This window comes from Canis lupus, chromosome 2, assembly GCF_011100685.1.
Source record: "Canis lupus familiaris isolate Mischka breed German Shepherd chromosome 2, alternate assembly UU_Cfam_GSD_1.0, whole genome shotgun sequence".
Classification (NCBI taxonomy): Eukaryota; Metazoa; Chordata; class Mammalia; order Carnivora; family Canidae; genus Canis; species Canis lupus.
Genome location: NC_049223.1, coordinates 76,427,148 through 76,449,277, shown reverse-complemented (window position 1 = coordinate 76,449,277; position 22,130 = coordinate 76,427,148). Strand labels below are relative to the sequence as shown.

Genomic DNA, 22,130 nt, shown 5'->3' with positions numbered 1-22,130 from the left:
TGGCCCTTTGCATTTCCAAACAAATTTTAGAATCAGCTCGTCACATATATTTACATATCTGTGCATACACAAAAATAACCTGCTGAGATTTTTATTGCGATTTCATTGAATTTCCATATCAATTTGAGGAGAACTGACATCTTTATGATATTGAATTTTCTGATCCATTGTATTGTGTTTTAACAATGAAGTTAATTTTGTATTTTCCTTCACTGAAGTGATAAGGCACAAAAGTTGTAAATGCAGCCGTGTAGACAGAAGTCACTTTCTATTTACTTACTCCCTGTGGGGAGCCTGATACAGTACTTGATCCCAGGACCCCGGGATCATGATCTGAGCCAAAGACAGACGCTCAACCACTGAGCCACCCAGGTGCCCTCTGGTTTTCTTTTCTACACAGTTTATTTGACATAGTTGGGGTTATACCTAGTAGACAATTATGTATCCCACTTTATACTTAACATTACAATATTAAGTGTTCGTGTTGCTTCAAATCTTTATAGATACAAATTTCAATTACTAGGAGGTCATTTATGAGTTGATATTCTATAACCTGTCAAAGCCATAATCGAGAAATGGAATTATTGGGTCAAACCTCTGAACAATTTAAGGCTCTTGATCCTTGTTATGGAGCCAGCTGGTGGCAGAGCTAGACTGTACGCCACAGCCCTGACCCTGACCCTGACCAGTCCTCTCCTTCAAGGGCCTAGTCCACTGACCTTTGAGGCTCCAGGCAGTGGAAGACACATGGCCTCCTTCCCTCTGGCTTGGGGTCATTCTCCTTTGTTTGCCTGTGCTGCCCTGCGGAGGGTAACTATGACCCAGTGTGGTGGATGGGGCTGTTCTCCTTCACCGGTCAGGGTCATGGTGGGAAAAGATAGCCCTTTGCTGGGCCCCTGTGGGATTGGGGTTGAAGGACAACATTCCTTTTGGTAAAACTCTGCCAAGATTTCCTGTACACTTTCTGTGTGCTGGGCAGTGTGGGGGCAATGGAAGAGGGAGGGTGGGGGGGGTCAGGAGGGCTGAGGAGTAGTTCTGGTCATTAGCTTCTGTGTGACCTTGAGCACGAGGTGAAAATTAAAGTTCTCTGGGCCTTGGTTGTCTAATCTGTCAAATGGGAACAAATACATCCCCCCCAACCCCCACTCTCCCTCCTCCAGGCTAGTGAGTATTTAAATAAGATTATGCAGAAGGAAGGCATTTGTAAATGGCTTGGGCCTGGAGTGAAACAGGTATTCAGGGTGAAAAACTTTCTTATAGCCAAAAGAGTCTTTCATCACCTCCTCAGATTCTTTCCTGTTTCTTCTCCAATCCAGATTTCTTCTGCAAATCTTAAGGCTACTATATATATATATATATATATATATATATATATATATATATATATTTTTTTTTTTTTTTTTAAAGATTATTTGCTTATTTATTTGAGAGAGAGAGTGAGCAGAGCAAGCAAGAACACAAGTGGGGGGGGCGGGCGGTCAGAGGGAGAGAGAGAAGCAGGCTCTCCACTGAGCCGGGAGCCCGATGCGGGGCCCATTCCCAGAACCCTGAGATCATGACTTGATCCTAAGGCAGATGCTTAACTGACTGAGCCACCCTGGTGCCCCTCAGGCTGCTATAACAAAAATACCATAGACCTGGTGGCTTAAGCAACAGAAGTTTTTTCGCACAGTTCTGGAGGCTGGGAAGTGCGAAATCAGAGTGCTGGTATGGTCAGGTTCTGGTGCTGACCCAGCTCCTGATTAGCCAACAGCCATCTTCCTGCTGTGTCCTTGCGTGGAGGAGAGAGAGATCTTTGTGTCTCTTCTTGTAAGGACAATAATCCTGTTCATGAGGGTTTCACCCTCATGACCAAATGATCTCCCAAGGACACCATCTCCAAATACCATCACACTGGGATTAGGGCTTCAACATGTATATTTTGGGGGAACACATTCAGTACCTAGCTGGGCTCAAGGTCAATAGCTTGATGGGGTTTGCCAGTTGTTCTAGGTATCTTGCACTTGTCTGAGATTGGCTTCCCAGTGAGCATCAGGGTGACTGCCCTTGGCTCCACTCCTGATTCCCATCCAAGGGTGCTTTTGGTGGCCCACATGGCATATGTCACTTTCTCCCTGAACTGGGACCCCTTCAGTCCTGGTCATAATGAGAGGAGATGCTTGGACCTGATGCCGTTGGAGGTCCCCTTCCATGATAGGCTTTCCATGCTAGAAGTGGTGGCAGTCCCACTTACACCCGCAGCCTAATTTCTAGCCTGTTCAGTGCCATGGCAACTGGAACAAAGCCCTAATCTCCACCCTAAGCTACCTTTGTGTTTTGCCCATCAACTCACCTCTTGGTACTGAACCAACCTGACAGGGATAGACATCCTCACACACCTGCTGGGTTTCCTGAATGTAGAAGGTGAAGAATGGTGAGCAGAAAGAACCCAGTGATGACGGCGCACGCAGGTCCCCACTCTGGTCCTTCAGGAGAGCTGTGGTGCAGGGGGACATGGGTGGAAGGGAACTAACAGGGACTCAGACATTTGTCTGTGTGTCTGTTCGAAGTACCACTAGGTTCTGGGTACCACCCCTGGTGGGTTTCTGGCCACCTGTCTGCTAATCAAAACTTGACCTTGCCCCTTGCCATCTGTGTGAACTTGAATGATGCATGCAGCTTCCTTAAGCTGTAACGTCCTCTTCTGTAAAAAGGGGTTAATAAAATATTCCTCCTTAAAATGAGGGTGATAACAATCTCTATAAAATAGGAGTAATAATAATCTGTCTGTATAGGGCTTTTCTGTTAAATTAACTATTTCTTAAGATAGTTTTAGATTTACAGAGAAACTGGGCAGTAGTCTAGAGAATTCCACTCCCCCACTCTGACCCCACACCCTCCCCTCCATGGGTTCCTGTTTTATGAACATTTTGCTTTAGTGCAGTACACTTGTTATAATTGATATATTATCTTTAACTAACGTGTATAGTTTATATTAGGGCTCACTCCTTGCACTGACAGTTCTATGGATTTTGATAAATGCATAATGTCATGTATCGACCATTACAGTGTCACACAGAATAGTTTCACTGCCCTAAAAATCCCGTGCTCCACTTATTCATCCCCCTCTCCTCCTCTCCTGCAGCAAGAAACCCTGGAAACCACTGATCTTTTTACTGTCTCCATAACTGTGCCTTCTTCTAGAATGTCATAGAGTTGAAACTACAGAATATGTAGCTTTTCCAGACGGGCTTCTTTGACTTAGCCTGTGCATTTGTACCTTCCATGTCTCTCCATGGCTTAATTCTCACTTCTTTTTATTGGACAGCACTCCATTAAATGGATGTACCACAATTTGCTCATCCATTCACCTCTGGAGGGACTTCTTGGTTGCTTCCAGTTTTTGGCAATTGTAAGTAAAGCTGCTATAAACATCTGTGTGGAATATTTTGTGTAGACAAAAGTTCTCAGCTAATTTGGGTAAAAATACCTAGGAACATGATTGCTAGCTTTATAAGAAACTACCACCCTGTCTTCCAAAGTAGCCGTCCAATTTTACATTGCCACCAACGATGAATATAACTCCATGTCCTTACCAGAATTTGATATTGGCAGTGTTTTGGGTCTTAGCCATTCTAATAGGTGTGTAGTGGTGTGTCGTTGTTTTACTTGGAAATTCCCTAATGACTTATGATGTTGAGCATCTCTTCATATGTGTGTTTACCATCTGGATATCTTCTTTTTGGTGAAGTATCTGTTCAGATCTTTCATACATCTTTTAAATTGATTTTTTTTTGTTATTACTGAGTTTTAAGAATTCTTTGTATGTTTTGGGTACAAGTCCTTTATCAGATTTTTTTTTTCATTTTTTAAAAATAAATTAATTTTTTATTGGTGTTCAATTTACCAACATACAGAATAACACCCAGTGCTCATCCCGTCAACTGCCCCCCTCAGTGCCCGTCACCCATTCATCCCCACCCCCCGCCCTCCTCCCCTTCCACCACCCCTAGTTCGTTTCCCAGAGTTAGGAGTCTTTATGTTCTGTCTCCCTTTCTGATATTTCCCACACATTTCTTCTCCCTTCCCTTATATTCCCTTTCACTATTATTTATATTCCCCAAATGAATGAGAACATATGATGTTTGTCCTTCTCCGATTGACTTACTTCACTCAGCATAATACCCTCCAGGTCCATCCACGTTGAAGCAAATGGTGGGTATTTGTTGTTTCTAATGGCTGAGTAATATTCCATTGTATACATAAACCACATCTTCTTTATCCATTCATCTTTCCATGGACACCGAGGCTCCATCCACAGTTTGGCTATTGTGGACATTGCTGCTATAAACATCGGGGTGCAGGTGTCCCGGCATTTCATTGCATCTGCATCTTTGGGGTAAATCCCCAGCAGTGCAATTGCTGGGTCATAGGGCAGGTCTATTTTTAACTCTTTGAGGAACCTCCACACAGTTTTCCAGAGTGGCTGCACCAGTTCACATTCCCACCAACAGTGTAAGAGGGTTCCTTTTTCCTCGCATCCTCTCCAACATTTGTTGTTTCCTGCCTTGTTAATTTTCCCCATTCTCACTGGTGTGAGGTGGTATCTCATTGTGGTTTTGATTTGTATTTCCCTGATGGCAAGTGATGCGGAGCATTTTCTCATCTGCATGCTGGCCATGTCTATGTCTTCCTTTGTGAGATTTCTCTTCATGTCTTTTGCCCATTTCATGATTGGATTGTTTGTTTCTTTGGTGTTGAGTTTAAGAAGTTCTTTATAGATCTTGGAAACTAGCCCTTTATCTGATACGTCATTTGCAAATATCTTCTCCCATTCTGTAGGTTCTTTTAGTTTTGTTGACTGTATCCTTTGCTGTGCAAAAGCTTCTTATCTTGATGAATGTTACCCAGGGCAATTTACACGTTTAATGCAATCCCTATCAAAATACCATGGACTTTCTTCAGAGAGTTAGAACAAATTATTTTAAGATTTGTGTGGAATCAGAAAAGATTCCGAATAGCCAGGGGAATTTTAAAAAAGAAAACCATATCTGGGGGCATCACAATGCCAGATTTCAGGTTGTACTACAAAGCTGTGGTCATCAAGACAGTGTGGTACTGGCACAAAAACAGACACATAGATCAATGGAACAGAGAACCCAGAAGTGGACCCTGAACTTTATGGTCAACTAATATTCAATAAAGGAGGAAAGACTATCCATTGGAAGAAAGTCTCTTCAATAAATGGTGCTGGGAAAATTGGACATCCACATGCAGAAGAATGAAACTAGACCACTCTCTTTCACCATACACAAAGATAAACTCAAAATGGATGAAAGATCTAAATGTGAGACAAGATTCCATCAAAATCCTAGAGGAGAACACAGGCAACACCCTTTTTGAACTTGGCCACAGTAACTTCTTGCAAGATACATCCATGAAGGCAAAAGAAACCAAAGCAAAAATGAACTATTGGGACTTCATCAAGATAAGAAGCTTTATCAGATATTTAAAAGTATTTTCTCCTAATCCATGACTTGTCTTTTTATTCTCTTGACAGTGTCTTTCACAGAAGTTTTTAATTCTTTTTTTTTAAAGGATTTTATTTATTTATTCATGAAAGACAGAAAGAGAGAGGCAGAGACATCGGCAGAGGAACAGGCTCCCTCTAGGGAGCCTGATGAGGGACTATATCCCAGGACCCTGGGCTCACAACCTGAGCTGAAGGTGGATTGCTCAACCTCTGAGCCACCCAGGTGTCCTCCCAGAAGTTTTTAATTCTAATGAAGTCCAGCTTATCAAGTTTTTCATTCAGGGATCATGCTTTTGGTGTTGTATCTAAAAACTCATGGTCAAACCCTGAGTTACCTAGATTTTGTCTTATGTTGTCTTCCAGAAGTGTTTTAGTTTTACATCTTGCATTTAGTTTGCATTATAGTCTGCGAGTCATTCTGAGTTAATTTTTTTGAGAAGTGTAAGATCTATGTCCAGATTCTTTCCCTTTCTTTTGTTCTATCTATCTATCTATCTATCTATCTATCTATCTATCTATCTATCTATCTCTCATCTCTCTATCTAATCTATTTCGCCTATGGATGTCCAGTTGTTCCAGCACCATTTGTTGAAAAGACTATCTTTTCTCTCCATTGAATTGGCCTTGCTACTTTTTTGAAGATCAGTTAATTATATTCATGTGGGTCTACTTTTTTGGCTCTCTATTCTGTTCCAGTGATCTATTTGCTTATTGTTTTGCCAATATACTGTCTTGAAAATTGTGCCTTTATAGTAAATCTTGAAGTCAGGTAGTGTCAGGCTTCTAACTTTGTTCTTCTTACTTGGTATTGCATTGGCTATTCTGGATCTTTTGCCTTTCTATATAAATTTTAGAATCCGTTTGTTGATATCCACGTGTAACTTTCTTGAATTTTAATTGGAATTTCATTAAATCAGTAGATGATCTTGGAAGAAACTGACATCTTAATAATAGTGAGTATTCTTGTTCATGAACATGGACAGTCTCTCTGAGATTTAATCTGTGTCTTCTTTGATTTCTTTCATTAGACTTTTATAGTTTTACTCATACAGATCTTGTATGTTTTTTTGTTAGATTTATACCCAAGTAGTGCATTTTTGGTGCTAATGTAAATGGTATTGCACTTTCTCATTTAAAATACTAATTGTTGTTCATTGCTAGTATATAGGAGAGCAATTGACTTTTATACATTGACTTTGACTCCTAAAACTTTGCTATAACCTATTGGCATAATAGTTCCAGGAGTTTTTTGTTGTTGTTGATTCTTTGAGATTTTCGGCATAGACAATCGTGTCATCTGCAAACCAAGATAGTTTTATTTCTTCTTTCCCAATCTATATACCTTTTATTTCCTTTCCTTATGTTATTGCATTAGCTAGAACTTCCAGTATAAGGTTGAAAAGGAGTTGTGAGAGGGAACATCCTTGCCTTATTCCCCATCTTAGGGGTAAAGCATCCAGTTTCTCACCATTAAGTATAGTGTTAGCTGTAGGCATATGGTAGTTCTTCATCAAATTGAGGAAGTTTCCTTCATTTCCCAGTTTGCTGAGAGGTTTTTTTTTTTTTTTAATCATGAATGGATGTTGGATTTTGTCAAACACTTTTTCTGTCCATGTAGGGCTTTGAGAAGGTTAAATGAGCTAATACATCTAGAGCACCTAGCACAGGGGCTTGCACGTGAGAGGTGCTCAATATACATTGTAATTGTAGGGTAATCTGGCACATGAAGCAGACAGACCCAAATTGCCTGGTTTCAAACCCTGACTCCACCACTTATCGGCTGTATGACCTTGAATAAGTTACTTAACCTCTCTGTGCCTCAGCTGCTTCATCAGTAAGAGGGGGTGATAATAGTGGCTCTTTCATAGAAGTGCTTAAGGATGAAATCAACGAGTATTGTAAAATGCTTATTATAAAAGCACCTGGCACATAGTAAGTACTATACGAGTATGGTCCTCTCCTTTTTATCGCAGCCAGATTTCTACACATCAGAGAAGCAGTTGAGAACAGATGGTTAGATGGTCTGGATTTGAATCTCAGCTTTGTCACTTACTAGATGTATGACATTGGATAAGTGACAAATTCTTTATGCCTCAATTTTTTTTCATTTATAAAATAGTAACAGTGCCTACTTCATGAAGTTACTGGATAGATTAAATGTGTTATATATATAAAGTGCTTAGAAAAGTGCAGGGCCAAAACCTATTAGCTATTACTATTATTTCAGAGGCCATCTTTTCAAGGCCCAGTCTCTAGCTAGGTTGCTCAGAGACTGTGGTGGATGAGGCACATTGACCTAAGATGCATGGTCTAGGGATGCAGACTGAAGCTGGTGGATAATCTAACCATTAGGGTTGTCTTAGAGTCTGCCCAGGAGGTAGTGAGCTCTCCATCACTGGAGGTGTTCAAGCATCTGGAAGTTTTTGTCTAGGCTGAGAATCTGGTAAAATCTTAATCTGGCTGAGAGAGGATGGAGCTCAAGGTTCTGACAATGTGCCTCAGGGTATTGATTGGGGTCAGTTGTGACACCTCTCCCCAGCTTTCATTAGAACCATTCCATTTATACCTATTTTATATTTTGAGACTCCAGTGGTATTTGGGGCAGGAGGGTGATATGGGAGTTCTGCCCCTTGGAGCCATTTGAAAATCTTATATTCAAGCCTGCTGACTGAGGCTCCAAGGGAGGAAGTTATTTACCAATATCATGCAGTGAGTTGGGGAATAAAGGGTCCTGGAGTCTGGGCTTCCTGATTATCCCAACCCCCTGACTCTTCTTGTTACTGCCACTGTCAGCTTCTGATGGGTGCCCTCAGTTCTCATGTTGATTGATATCATTGGCCCTGGCTTTGCTTGAATTCAGCTCCCTGGAATGGAATCAGCACATGCTGCTCTCCAAAGCTTTAGGCCAAGGCTTTATTTTTTGTTTATATTTTAGTTTATTTTAAAAAAACTTTATTTAAATTCAATTAATTAACATATAATGTATTCTTGGTTTCAGAGGTAGAAGTCAGGGATTCATCAGTTGCCTATAATACCAGCAATCATTATATCAGGGGTCCTCCTTCATGCCCATCACCCAGTTACCCTATCCCCACCCTACCTCCTCTCCAACAACCCTCAGTTTGTTTCTTGTGATTAAGAGTCTCTTATGGTTTGTCTCCCTCTCTGATTTTGTCTTGTTTTATTTTTTCCTCTCTTCCCCTATGATCCTCTGTTTTGTTTCTTAAATTCCACATGTGAGTGAGATCGTATGATAATTGTCTATCTCTGATTGACTTGTTTCACTTAGCATAATATCCTCTAGTTCCATCCATGTCATTGCAAATGGCAAGATTTCATTTTTTTGATGGGTGAATAGTATTCTATTGTTTATATATACCGCATTTTCTATATCTATTCGTCTGTTGATGGACATCTGGGCTCTTTCCATAGTTTGGCTATTGTGGACATTTTTAGGGCAAGGCTTTAAATTAAGCTCTCAGCCTGGAACTGGCTTGCCTGGGCTTTGGGTTGCTGCAAACATCCCTCTGGTGATAATAGGAGGCTACCCCATCCACTGAGGTTAAATTCATTCATTTATTCATCCAACCAACTGACAAATAGTTACTGAGTTCCTACCATACGCAGGGCATAGTGCTAAGTTCTGGGAATATGGTGTTGTATAAATAGATAAGTCCCTGCCTAATATGTCCCCACAGTCTAGTAAGGAAGGTGGACAAATAGCAGTTAATTTCATTTGAATATTGGTTTAGACAGGGTAGGCCAGCTGTTGTAACAAGCAACCATAAAATGTCAGTGGCTTAATACAACATGGAATTTCTGGCCAGGTGACTCTCTTCAGCTGCTTTCATTCAAGCAGTGACTCAGGGACCCAAGATCGTTTCATCTTGTGTCTCTACCCTCCTACAGCTCCTCAGCATCCTTTCCATTCATCTGGAGAAATAGAGCTGGCATGCAGGATCATGTGGGAGGTCAAAGCCAAGCCTTCTGCCCTCTTCTCATTGGCCAGAACTCAGTCACGTGGCCCCGTCTAGCTCCAAAAGAAGCTAGGAAATGTAGTATAGCTGTGTGCCCAGGAAGAAAGGGACATGTGGTTTGTGGAACATATGGCAGTTTGTGCCATAAGTGTGATCACTTTTATGTTAGGGGTAAGCTGAAACACCTCAGGAAGGCTTCTCAGGATCGGTGACATCTGACCTGAGATCTGGAGGATGAACAGGAGTTGGCCAGGGGAAGAGGAGGGAGAAAAGTTTCCTGGTACAGGGAAAGATTGAGCATGATGTGTTTGGGGAACTAAAAGATAGTCTGGCTAGAGCTGATAAAGGGGGTCGAGGGGGCAGTGAGACCCAGAGCATAGATGACTGTGGGGTTAGGACAGTGGGAGCCAGGAGAGGCAACTTAGATCTCTCTTGCTTCTGAGTAGAAGAAGTAGGGTAGGCAGCTGTTGGAGTGTCTAGGTAGTGCATGACGGGACTGGACCAGGGCAATGGCTGTGGTGTGGGAAGGAGGGGACATTTAGAACATTTAGAAGCAAGAATTGACAGGACCTGGTGGCCCATCAGATGAAGGGGTGATGTGGAAGGATCGAGGATGCTGCTGAGGTTACATAGGAATTATTTGGCTAGTTCAACCAGAGGGGTGAGCCAAACCTGGTTTCCTGTTTCATAAATGAGAAGTTTGATTGGCGTACAGTTCTGTCCATTTATGTATGTATTGTCTGTGGCTGGTTCTATACCATTGTGGCAGTTAAGTAGTTGTCACCGAGGCTGAACGACCCTCAAAGCCTAAAATATTTATTATCCAGCCCTTTATGGTTAAGTCTGTGGACTCCTGAGCAAAATAGTTGTTTAATTCAGTAAATTAAAAAAAAAAGTCAGTTAAAATAGTGTCATGAATTAGGCTATCATTGTTTTCATTCATTCATTCATTCATTCAGCCTTTATTTCCTGGCCTCCCCCCTCCTTTTTTTTCCCTGGCCCTTCTTTGATAGTGCCCTGCCTATCTGTGTCCAAATAGCTGGTTTGGGAGGTTGGCCTGGTTGCTGTGGGCAGCAGGGTCAGGACGTGCAGACTGCAGTGGAATCAGCAACACATTTGGATGCTGTTGCTGGCCCAGGTGTGGGGCTTGCCTGAGCCACGCTGCCTTCTGGGGCTCGGCCGTTCAGGCCGGTAGGTCTTCTGGGGGTAATCCCATTTACACAAAGCTTTTTCTCAGATATGGTGTCACTTACTCCAAATGACAGTCCCTTGAGCTCAGCATTACCACACCTCCATTGTGCAGATCAAGAAACCGAGACATGGAGATGGGAAGCAGCTCAAGGGGAAGGGAAGAAGCAGACAGACCTCTTCTCGGTTGGAGCTGAAGATCTAGCAGGGGGTGACTTGTGGGCTTAGTCCCTCTCCTCCCTACCCCTGAAGACCGAGGGAGCATGGCAGAAGTGGCTACTGGACCAGGGACCCCAGACCTAGCAGCCCCCTGGCACCTCCTCTGCCTTGGTCTCCACCGGGGGTTACAGATGTGAGGCGGACAGTGTGGGAATGCAGCTTCGCAGCAGTAATTAGTTTATTCCTGACATCAGCAGTATAAATAGTAGAAAAATGTATTTCCTGTTCCAAGCCAAATAAGCAAGTGGCAGCCAGTTGGCTGGGTGCCACTGATGGGATTTCAGCCGTGCGTGTGCCTTGCCTTTGGCCACGAGTTTGGGCGGGAGAGCAGAGGAGGAATGTTCCATCACAGGCCCGATCCTGCCCTTGACTGGTGACTTACTGGGAAGGCTCCGGTGGCCCGCCATCCACCCAGGTGGTGCCAGGTTCCCGCTGTGATCACGGAGACCGGCACAGGTGGGAGGACATACTGAGGGGCAGCACCAAGTCTGGCTTTTCGCGTTGGTGACCACTCCATGTGCCTGGCACGTGGTTGATGATCAAGAGATGTTCTGAATGAACCAGTGGATGAGAACAGGCCTGAACTTTGAATGGAAGGGAACTGGATGTGGGAGCAGAGGTCACATTGGTAGCTGAGGAGACAGAACCTTTGTCTCCTTCCCAGGGTTTGTGGAAGAAATCAGAAGTCAAAGCATGGGGCCATTCCATTTGGTGCTGAGATAACCAGATGGTGCGCTCCCCCTTATGGAAAGTGCTCACTGTCCACACGGGGTGGGATGTGGTTTTCTTTCTTTTTTTTTTTTTTTTGTATTTTTTAGGTATTTTTAGGTATTTGCTTTTTCTGTAATATGTATATCTGTAACCCTTCTGCTTTTTGTTCATTACTTTTCCATTCATTCATTCATTCATTCATTCATTCATTCATTCATTCATTTTTGGAGAGGTATTGCATTGTGTTTAAGAAGTGAGGGAAGGAGGAAGATGCTCCCCGTCTTTGCTCATGTCAGGCCCACACCTTGATCCCTCTGACCACCCTCCCTTTGCTTGGCTCCCTCTTGCTCATCATTCAAGCTGTCGCATAGAGGTCACTTCTACTAAAAGGCTCCTTGACTGCCCAAGACTGGCCCCCTTCTCTGTGTTTCCCAGACCCCTGGGTGGCCTCTGGCAGAGCCTCTATCCCCTGGTAGGTTCCTGTTTACTTGTCTGGATCCTGATGGAAGGGTGTCTTTGATTCTCCACTGTGCCCCTGGAGTGGGGTCTGACTTAAGGTAGAAGCTCGATAAATAGCTGTGATATGAGGAAGGAACAACAGAAATAACACTTTCAATCTATAGTTTTCGTCCCTCCTTAAAATCCTTTCTAATGAAATAAATACCACCATTTCTTCATTATAGGGATAGACTATACTTGTCATCCTGAATACGGCTCACCAAGCTTTTCTCTAAAGGACACTCACTTCTATAGGCAAATCTTTCTTAATCCTCCTCCTCCTTCAAATTTTTCACCCAGTGAACTGAAAGCACAGAGAGAGTGAGCAACTCATCTAGGCTCACACAGCCCAATTGGAGTGCAGTTGGAAAATGGGTGGATCCCTGGGAGTCGTTCTTGATGTGACAGCTGGCAATTGAGGGGGCTCCTGCAGAAGAGTGAGGAGTGGTGGGTGGGCACTTGAATCCTGTCTGGTGGAGGAGGGAGGCTTTGGGGACTCTTGCATATGGTGACACTGTCCCTCTGGTGCCTGGGCATGTGCTACCACTGACTCCCTGGGGCTCCACTTCCCACTTGTGAACAGAGCCAGACACTCGCAGCTCAAGCCCAGGATGTGACCCAGGCCTAAGCAGAGATGTTCTGAAAAGTTCTGGGCCTGGGCCGAGGGGTGAGGGATCCTTCCCTTGCCTTGTTCATCAGCTGCATGGGCAGCACTTAACTCCTCCTCTAACAGGTAGGCTGCCCATCTTCCTAAGCCCTTTCCAGAATTCCACCTGGAACCCACAGTGACCTCCCACAGTCTTCCCAGCAGGGCACTTGGACAGCGTTCCTTTCTAGAATCCTCTCCCTGGCCTCCACCCAGCATTTTGTCCTGGGTCTGAGGACCTACAAACTTTCATTCGTGCTGGTTTCGTGAAGGCTCACTAGCATTCCCATGTGTGAGGTCCCCATCAGGCTTTCTCCTATGACCATTAAAATGAGAGCAAACAGTTTGCTTCTTCTGTTTCTTTTATTCACAAGATATATGGTTCTCTTTGCACCTGAGTAGGTCTGCGGCGACTGAAATATAGAGTAATTGAAACCACCCTCGGTCTTGTCTCCCTGATGTCTCCTTCCCATCTCTGTCTGGCTTGGGACCACGTGATGCTGAGGAATCGAGATGCTGTAAATCATGGTTGGGGCCTGGTTGGAGGCAAATGCAGACGGGGACCACAGGCAGTGCTGGCTGCAGCATCCCGGCCCCAGGCCTGTCCAGCTTGGTCAGGAGGGCTTTGCTGAGGGAGCAGCTGCCCAGAGCCAGGCTTGGGAGGGGGCTGGGCTTCTGCGTCCTCTTTCCCCACCTCTCTCTCCTTGGTGGGGGTGGTGGCGGCCAAGCCGGGGTGTGTGGCTCTGAGCCAGGCGTGGGGCCCGGCCAGGTGCGCTTGTCCGCTGGCTTTGGGCGCCCTGGAGGGCAGCGCTTTCACCACGTCCACTTCAATGTCTCGTCAACGGCAGAGACAGGCACGGCCCCCCTGCCCCCAGACCCCCCAGCCCCGGCCCCTTCCCTGCGCTGGCGTGCCCCTCACTCTCAGACCAGGGGAAGTGCCGAGCTGAGCCCATGGCCAGGGGCGACACAGACACAGTCCCCGCTGTCTGGCATCTCCTGATCCAGGAGGAATTCGCCCGGAGAGCAGGGCTCAGGCAGCTGGTGTGCTGTGTTCTTAGCTGTAACCGAGACGCAGCTGGTTGGCACAGGCTGGGGCCTTCCGATTGGGCCGCTGTGTTTGGAAGCTCCAAATCCTCGGCTCTCCTCGAACAACGAGGAATTCAGGACGCTGATCCCACCGAGGATGAAAAGGCCATGGGCTCCCAGACACCTCCCCCCGCCCCCAGGGGTGTTTGGCTGAAACTGTCACTGGACCTGGAGACACAGTGGCTGGGTGGGGCGGGGGGCGGTGGTGGCGGGGTGGGGAGCACATCTCCAGCCTGCGATGCCCACAGCCCAGGGGGGCAGACCTGGGAGAGGGTGATGGCTACAGAGCGCCTACTACTGGCCAGGCAGCCTTTGCTGGATGTTATTTCTTCCTAATCTCACTTAATCCTTGCAGCTTCCTTTTGAAGTAGGTCTTACTAACTTGCTTTGCACCAAGGAAACTGAGGCCAGGAGAGGCTGTGGCCAGCCTCAAGGCCCTGGGCGGTAGGGAACTGTGGAGGGGTCAGCTCCGTGTCCCTGCAAAGATTTCCTTTAACACAGACTTGATATGAATCCCCCCCACCACCACCTCCCCAGGATCTCCAAGGATTGTGACAAATTGAAAATCCTATTAGTGTTAAATTAATGGGCTTTTCTTGTGGGGCAGCGGGCCGGAACGGCGGCAGAGGGCTGAGAGCATTCACTGCCGAGGGTGTGGGCAGAGGGCGGTGGTGGGCCCGCCTGTCCAGAGCCCCCCTCCTGTCCTCTATTAACCAGTTCTTCTCTCTGGCTGAGCGGCCTTTTATCTGGGAAGGGGCAAAGGCGCTTTGAACCTTGGAATTAAATTCTGCTGGGGCCTGGGACAAAGGACGGGGCCCAGAGACTGCCACCCCCTCCTCCCCAGCCTGACCTGGAAACATCTGAAGGCTTTGGGGCCAGGGGTGGTCGTCTCAGGTCCATGACCCCGAGGGCAGGGGGCATGTGCCTGGCAGGGATGGAGAGAGCTTTGTGCTTTTCCAGGCTGTGAGAAGGCTCAGCAGGTGAGTCTCAGAGTGCTGGGGCTGCCGGGAGCTGGCATCCAGGGGGTTCTGGAGAATTCTCCCCCCCCAGCTTCTCCAGAGCGTCAGGCATGCCCTAGTCCTTATTTGTCTGTTGAGTGCCAGCTGTAGGCCAAACACACACTGTCCCATCTCATGGAGCTGGCATTCTGGTGAGGGCGGTGCGAAGTCCACAAACCAGGCACATCAGGTTTGGATAAGTGCTCTGAGGGAAGATGGAGCCAGTGAAGGAGAAAGTGATGAGGACAATTGGGAAAGGCCCCTCTGAGGAGGTGGGGTTTGCAGACAGAGCGAGCCCTGCAGGCAGGGCAGGCCGGCGGGAGTCGTTCAGGGCAGAGGGGACCCCAAGTGCCAGAGCTGCGATGCCAGAGCATGGCTGGGGAGTTTGAGGAAGAGCAAGGAGGCCCCAGTGGCCTGAGTGAAGGGATCGGGGCGGCAGGAGAGACAAGATTGGGAGGCAGGCCTTCCCCACAGGTCTCAGGGGCCAGGGCAGGCGGAAGCTTCATCTGAATTCCTCTTTCAGCAGAAACAGTGGCAGGGTGAGGAAGGGACTCAGGGTTCCATGGCTGGGTGGTGGCAAGACTGGAACCAGATATGGCTCTTAAAGCGACTCCACAGCCCAAATGCAGTAGTAACAATGAAAATTATAATAGGTGTGATTTACTGAATGTGCCCCCACACCTGGCTCTTTGCTAAGCCACTTTTGTATACTTTGGCCCATATCTTGTTTATTGTACATGTGTTAACCTCGGGGAACTATGATACACCCATTGTACAGATGCTGCAGCCAAGGATCAGGGAAGTGGGTGGCTTGCCAAGGCCAGCTGGGTGGACTGAGCCCAGCCTTCCTGATTTCAGACTGCCTCTTGGGTCCCCCTGGGCTCCTGTGATCCCCCACGTGAGACGGCACTGCAGGGCCCCTGGGGAGCATTCATGAGGCCACACTGTTTCCATGTCCCCGACCAGGTCTTGAACTTCTGGAGGGCAGAGAGCAGGTTGCCCTCCTCTCTGACCCTGGTCCCCAGCGCCAACCCCTTTGCTGGCTGTTGGAATGAGGCTTGGGGCTCCGATGTGATTGCCGCCTCGCAGAGCCCCATGCACCCCAATCCTACCTCTCTGGTCTCCCTTCTAGCACAGCTCTGGCCAGCGCCGCCCCCTCTTGCCTGCTGGAGCTGGAGCAGCGGGGGATGGCAGCGAGGGCCAGAGCTGCATTCTCATGTCCATCTCTGTGACCCCCAGGGAGGAGGTTAGGTGTGGATTGAGAAAGAGGGATGGAGAGGAGCCGGCGGGGAGGACCAGTGAGGGGGACCCCAAGCTGCAGCTGGGATTCACACCCTGATGAGGGAATGCAGAGGACAGCTGTTGGTGATGGAGGCAGGAAAAGTGAAGGAGGCAGAGAGGCAGGGGCATGGGGAGGCAGATGGTGGCCGTTGCTGGCTGGGGGACAGGGCTTCCGGGCAGGGGGCTCTGCACGCCCACCCATTCAGTGGGACCTGGGTGTGGATGGGACGTGGGCCAGGATGGGCGAGTTGGGAAGAACTGAGAGCAAGCAGTGAACAGGGCTTGTCTGTAGGAGAGGGAGGGTGGGCTGGGAAGGCCAGAGAGCCAGGCCTCATCTCCCCAGGCTATGAGGGCCTCTGGGCCGGGAGTGTGGCCCCAGGCCACAGATCGGGTGCCAGGCTGAACGTAGGGGGATGGTGAGAGGGTTGAGGGCACAAATGGGCTACGGACCATTGTGATCCCTTGTCTGACTAGGGGCCCGATGGACAACATGGCCACTAGAGTCAGAGGGATTGTGCCCCCATTGCCTGAGGCCCCCAGTCAGCCTCCCTTCTCTACTCCTGTTGTTATTTTCAGGTTCCAAACTCCACATTTCCCACCTGGGCCCTTGCAAGTGTCCTCAAAGACACCTTGCTGCCAGAGCATCCCCAATCCAGTCTCTACTCTGCAGCCAGAAGGATCTTCCTAAAGCACAATCTGACCATATCACCTCCCTGCCTAAAACCTTCGGTGACTCCCGAGTACCCACAGGTCCTGTGTGGCCCAGCCCTGGCCCCCCTGCAGCCCCAATCGGACTCTTCTCCCTCTCCAGCCTCTGCTCTGGCCACACCGAACCGCAGTTCAACTTGGTCTTAACTTGTCCTTCTTCTACAGGATGGCCTGGGGAGCTTCTAGCTGCACTTTTTTTTTTTTTTTTAAACTATCTATTTATTTATGATAGTCACAGAGAGAGAGAGAGAGAGAGAGGCAGAGACACAGGCAGAGGGAGAAGCAGGCTCCATGCACCGGGAGCCCGACGTGGGATTCGATCCCGGGTCTCCAGGATCACGCCCTGGGCCAAAGGCAGGCGCTAAACCGCTGCGCCACCCAGGGATCCCTCTAGCTGCACTTTAAAACGGGGTTCTAACATGTCCCTCCCCAGGAAGGCTTGTCTCCCTGTTCCTGCGGCTGGCCTCAGGGGCGGCCCTGGCTCCGCAGTCACCCGTTCTGCTCCATGTGGCACTCAGCAGCCTGCGTGGCAATCACTGTGGTACTCAGCCCCTTCCCTTGTGGCCGCTGAGCCCGGGGGAGGGGGGGTGTCGTAGCTTATTTACTGTATATCTGCAAAGCCCAGTGCAAGGCCCGTGTGACCCGCGCTCCTAGGGGGTGTGGGAGGAGGAAGACTGGGGGGTCGTGGAGTCTGGCAGGGACTTCTGGGCCGGCCCGGGAGACGAGGGGGCCTGGGGCTCCCACGCTGGGCACCAGGATGGGGTGAGACAGGAACTCGGCCGTCCCCTGGTGAGGTTATTTTGGTCGTGGCAAATAAACCCCTTTGGAAAATGTGACCAGCTTTTGATCCTCGTGTCTTCACTCCTGACGCCCTCCTTTCAGCGCGTAACGAAGGCAGCGGCCTCCGTTAATAAAGAATAATTATGGGCTGGATTAGAGAGATTATCGGGAACAGGTGGAGCCCCTCGCCCCACCCGGTCTGCCTGGCGGCGGCAGCAGCGGCAGCGGCAGGGATGAGCTCACACTTTCCCCCTCTCCCGGGAGGTTGTGCCACCGGGGCCCAGCCATGGCTGCTAATCCTGGGGGGTGGCGGTAAGAATGCTCCTGCCAGTCACTTCCCATGGGTCCCAGGTGAGATTCCAGGGGACTAGTGGAAGAGGGTCCCTGCAGCTCAGCAGGGGGACCCACCTACCTTTCCCTCCCCTGTCCAAGAAGGAGGATGGAGTGTGAGGGCCGGCTGGGGGGAAGGCCTCGGGTTCTTGTCCCCGTTCCGTCCCTGGCACAGGCGGGTGACTTGGGCCGTGGCTCTTGGTGCTGGGTCTCGGCTTCCCCCTCTGTCCGGTCAGGGAGTATAGGGCTCTACAGAAATCAATCTGTTTTTTTTAATATATGAGAACTCAGGGAATAAACACCCATGATGCCCTTCTTAAAGATGAACTTGGAAAGGAAAAACTGTGGCAAAAGGACTACAGACTCAGTGGGGAATCGAATTCATCTGTCTCCAAGTCTAAGCCTAAAACTGGGTGAAGGTCATGATTATGCAGCAGAGGGAAACACGGAGAATCCAGTGAGATTGTGTAGAAATTATGTAACGGGGGCAGCCCCGGTAGCTCAGCGGTTTAGCACCTGCCTTCAGCCCAGGGCCTGATCCTGAAGACCTGGGATCCAGTCCCACATTAGGCTTCCCGTATGGAGCCTGCTTCTCCCTGTGTCTCTGCCTCTCTCTCTCTCTCCGTGTCTCTCATGAATAAATAATAAAATCTAAAAAAAAAAAAAAAAAAAGAAATTATGTAATAAACGAATACTGGGAGGGAAGAGGGGGAAAGGAGGTGCAGAATAACGTAAATATCCAGATTTCCTCATCTTCTGTAGCCAGAGGGCAAAGGACATAATTTAAATATGAAAAATAAGGTGATAGATATAATTTTATTACAGAGATGAAAGTAAACATTAAGGAATATAAAATAATAAATTCAAGTCAGGGAGGGCAAGAGGAAGGAATAAACTAATTCTATCATTACTCCTAATAATGGTCGCTGTTCACAGTTTAATATGACAAATTGACAAGGGGTAAATTTCCTCTACTCGCTCTCAAACATCTCTCTCATCAGAAAGAAAATCAGAACAGAATTAAAAAGTCCAGAAAACTGAGATAATTGTAGCAAATATTCTCAGTTCTAAATACTTTGATAAATAATAAAGATTGAAAGTTCACAAATTAAGTGTCCAACCCAAAAAGTTTGGAACATGGCAATAAAATAAACCCAAAGAAATCACAAAGAAAACATATAAAGATAAAAATGAGTGTTAATGAATTGGAAGTCAGGAAAATACTAGAGCTAACAAAGATTATTTTTTTCAAAAGCCAAGTAAAACAGCTGAGGTGTTAGGTAATCTGCTCCAGAAAAAAATGGAAAAAGCATAAATTCATAAAGCAAGAAGTGGTTATAGAGAATAACCCCAATTTCAGAGGAAATCAACAAAGTATGCAAATATTCTTAAGAACTTGGATGAGATGGATAATTCTATTTATTTATTTATTTGACAGAGAGAGAGAGAGAGAGAGAGCACGCAGAGAGAGGGGCAGAGAGAGGGAGACCATCTCAAGCAGATTCTGTGCTGAGCATGGAGCCTGACACGGGGCTCGATCTTACGACCCTGAGATCATGACCTGAGCTGAAAGCAAGAGTATGATGCTCAACCAACTGAGCCACCCAGGTGACCCTGAAATGGATACTTCTTAAAATATAAACTATAAAAATGTACCTGGAAGTACATTTAGTCACTAAAAATCTGAGCAGACCAATGATCATAGAAGAAAGAGAAATACGTACTCCTAAAAAGATCACTAGGCCCAGATGGTTTCACCAGAGCCAACATTTAAGGAACTACTGAAATGATTTAAATTGTTTAAATTTCTCCAGGGCTAACTTCCTTCATATAGGAAGAGCTCTTGTAAATCAATAATGAGTGGCCGATGACTCCATAAAAAATAGGTGAAGTATATGAACAGACCACTCACAGAGAAGGAAAACAATGGTTCTCAGAAAAGACTAGTAAAAGACAGTCAACCCTACTCAAAATGAGAAAACTGCATATTAAAACTGTAGTGTGATGTCATTTTTCACACATCAGATGAAAATTATGAAATTGGATAAATCGCTGGCTTAGCGAGTATACAAAGAAACAGAAGTGCTCATAAGTTGTTGGTAGAAATGCAAATTGTTGCACCTCCCATGGAAAGCAACTTGGCAAAATCTTTCCCTTTGACCCAACAATCTGCTAGGAGTTTTTCTCAGAAATAAACTCAATGCATGTGTGTGAAATGACATTTCAGTGACATATTGTTTCTGATAGAAAGAGGTGGGAAACAGCCTAAAAACCTATCGGGAGAAGAGGGGTCGTATCATTCTGCTCCCACGGAACAGCATGCAGCCATTAACAAGAAAGGAGGAATTCTTTATGTTCCAAGAGGGACAACTGCTGGCGTGTATTGGTAGCTGAAATCAGGTTAGGTATGATATGCCATTAATTGCATAAAAAATAATGTGTGTACATATTTGCTGGTATATGTTTAGGATAAATCTAGATGCACACCCTGAAAGCCAGTAAGAGCAGCTTGTATGGAGTGGTGAACTGGACGGGTGGGGGTGGAGGCTGGAGGGAAGCTGACCCTCCAAGGTCTGCCTTTTATTTTTTTAAATTTCCTTATTAGAGAGAGAGAGAGAGAGAGAGAGAGAGAGAGAGAACAAGCTGGGGGAGAGGGAGAGGGAGAGGGGGAAGTAGATCCCAGGACCCTGAGATCATGACCCAAGCAGAAGGCAGATGCTTAACCAACTGAGCCCCCCAGGTGCCCCCTGTGTCTGCCTTTTTATACATTTTGAATTTGGTCCCATGCACAAGTGGTACATTTAAAAACTAGAATACTTAAGAAATTTAAAAATGAGTGGGAATTACTGGCTAAGAAGGGAATAGGGAAATAAACATATGCAAAGTGGCTTGAACCAGAATCAGGGAAATAGAAATTGAAGTATTATTTTTTCTTGTTTTGGCAAAATGAAAATGGTTCTTCATCTTCAGAGGGGAGTTCAGGCTTTACCTCAAGAACAGTAGGAGCGCAGTGAGGGCCGGGAGCGGGGAGTGGCGGTTGAATTCGAGGGGCTGGGGCTGGCGGCAGGGATGCTGGGAGGAGGCCGTGTGGTCATCCAGGCAAGACTCGGGCATGGGACCACAGGCAGGGGCAGGGGGGAGGAGGAGACTGAAGAGATTTGGGGAGGTGGAACTGGCAGCCATGGAGCTGAGTGGGTAAGAGGAGTGGGGGAGCAGGGAGCTAGCTGGTCAGGGCAAGGCCCAGGCCTCTCCCATGGGTGCCCTGGTACAGACGGAGATTGGCCAGCAGGCCTGAGCCTGACTGCTGACTCAGGGGCTGGGCCACTGCCTCTCCTGCTGCTGGACAGCCCTTCCAGCCCACCCACCACTGAATACACTGTCCGTTTGTTCAATTGAGCTATCCTCGAGATGAGGGTGGTACGGGGGCTGGTGTCCCATTGTTCAGATGAGCACACAGAGGCCTCTCCCCCTGCTCTGTACCTCCCTTTTTGTCCTCTCTGTCCCTGACAGCTTTGGACTGGAAACTAGAGCATGTGTCCTCCAGAGCCCAAAGCAGACATGTGCATGTCACTGTGAGTTACCAGGGGCCCTGGGGAATTGCCTAGGATGCTCCCAGAGCTGATGAAACCTCACTAGTGGCACCTTGACCTGAGCTGTCTGCACGGGCCTGGCTAGCTTCTCTCCTCTAGACTCATAAGGCTGACATCAAGGAGTCCGAAGGGCTGGGCTTCTATCTAGAGGCTCCTGAGAAAATCTGCTTTCATGCTCATGCAGATTTTTAGGCTGAATTCAGTTTTTGTTTTGTTTTGTTTTAAAGATTTTATTTATTCACTCATGAGACACACACACACACACAGAGAGAGAGAGAGAGAGAGAGAGAGGCAGAGACACAGACAGAGGGAGAAGCAGGCTCCCTGCAGGGAGCCCGACACGAGACTCGATCCCAGAACTCCAGAATCACGCCCCGGGCTGAAGGCAGGCACTTAACCGCTGAGCCACCCAGGGATCCCCTGAATTCAATTTTTGCAAGAATTCTTGCAACTGTATGACCGAGACCCCCATCTTCTTGCTGGCTATGGACTGGGGTCACTCTTAGCTCCTAGGGGTCACTCACGGGGGGCCCCTTCCAACTCAGCCCCAGAGAAGTGCGCTCCCTGTGCCAATCCCTCTTATGACTCAAATCGCCCTGACTTCTG

At 47.3% G+C, this 22,130-nt stretch overlaps 1 long non-coding RNA gene across 7 annotated transcripts in view; it reads left to right on the top strand.

The window, feature by feature from the left end:
* Positions 1-22,130, top strand: part of LOC106558292 — an 82,730-nt gene that overhangs the window by 20,866 nt on the left and 39,734 nt on the right. For all 7 annotated transcript variants that reach the window (XR_005356053.1, XR_005356049.1, XR_005356051.1 and 4 more), the window contains exon 3: positions 3,308-3,391. This is a non-coding gene — a long non-coding RNA (uncharacterized LOC106558292). The remainder of the gene's footprint in view (positions 1-3,307; positions 3,392-22,130) is intronic.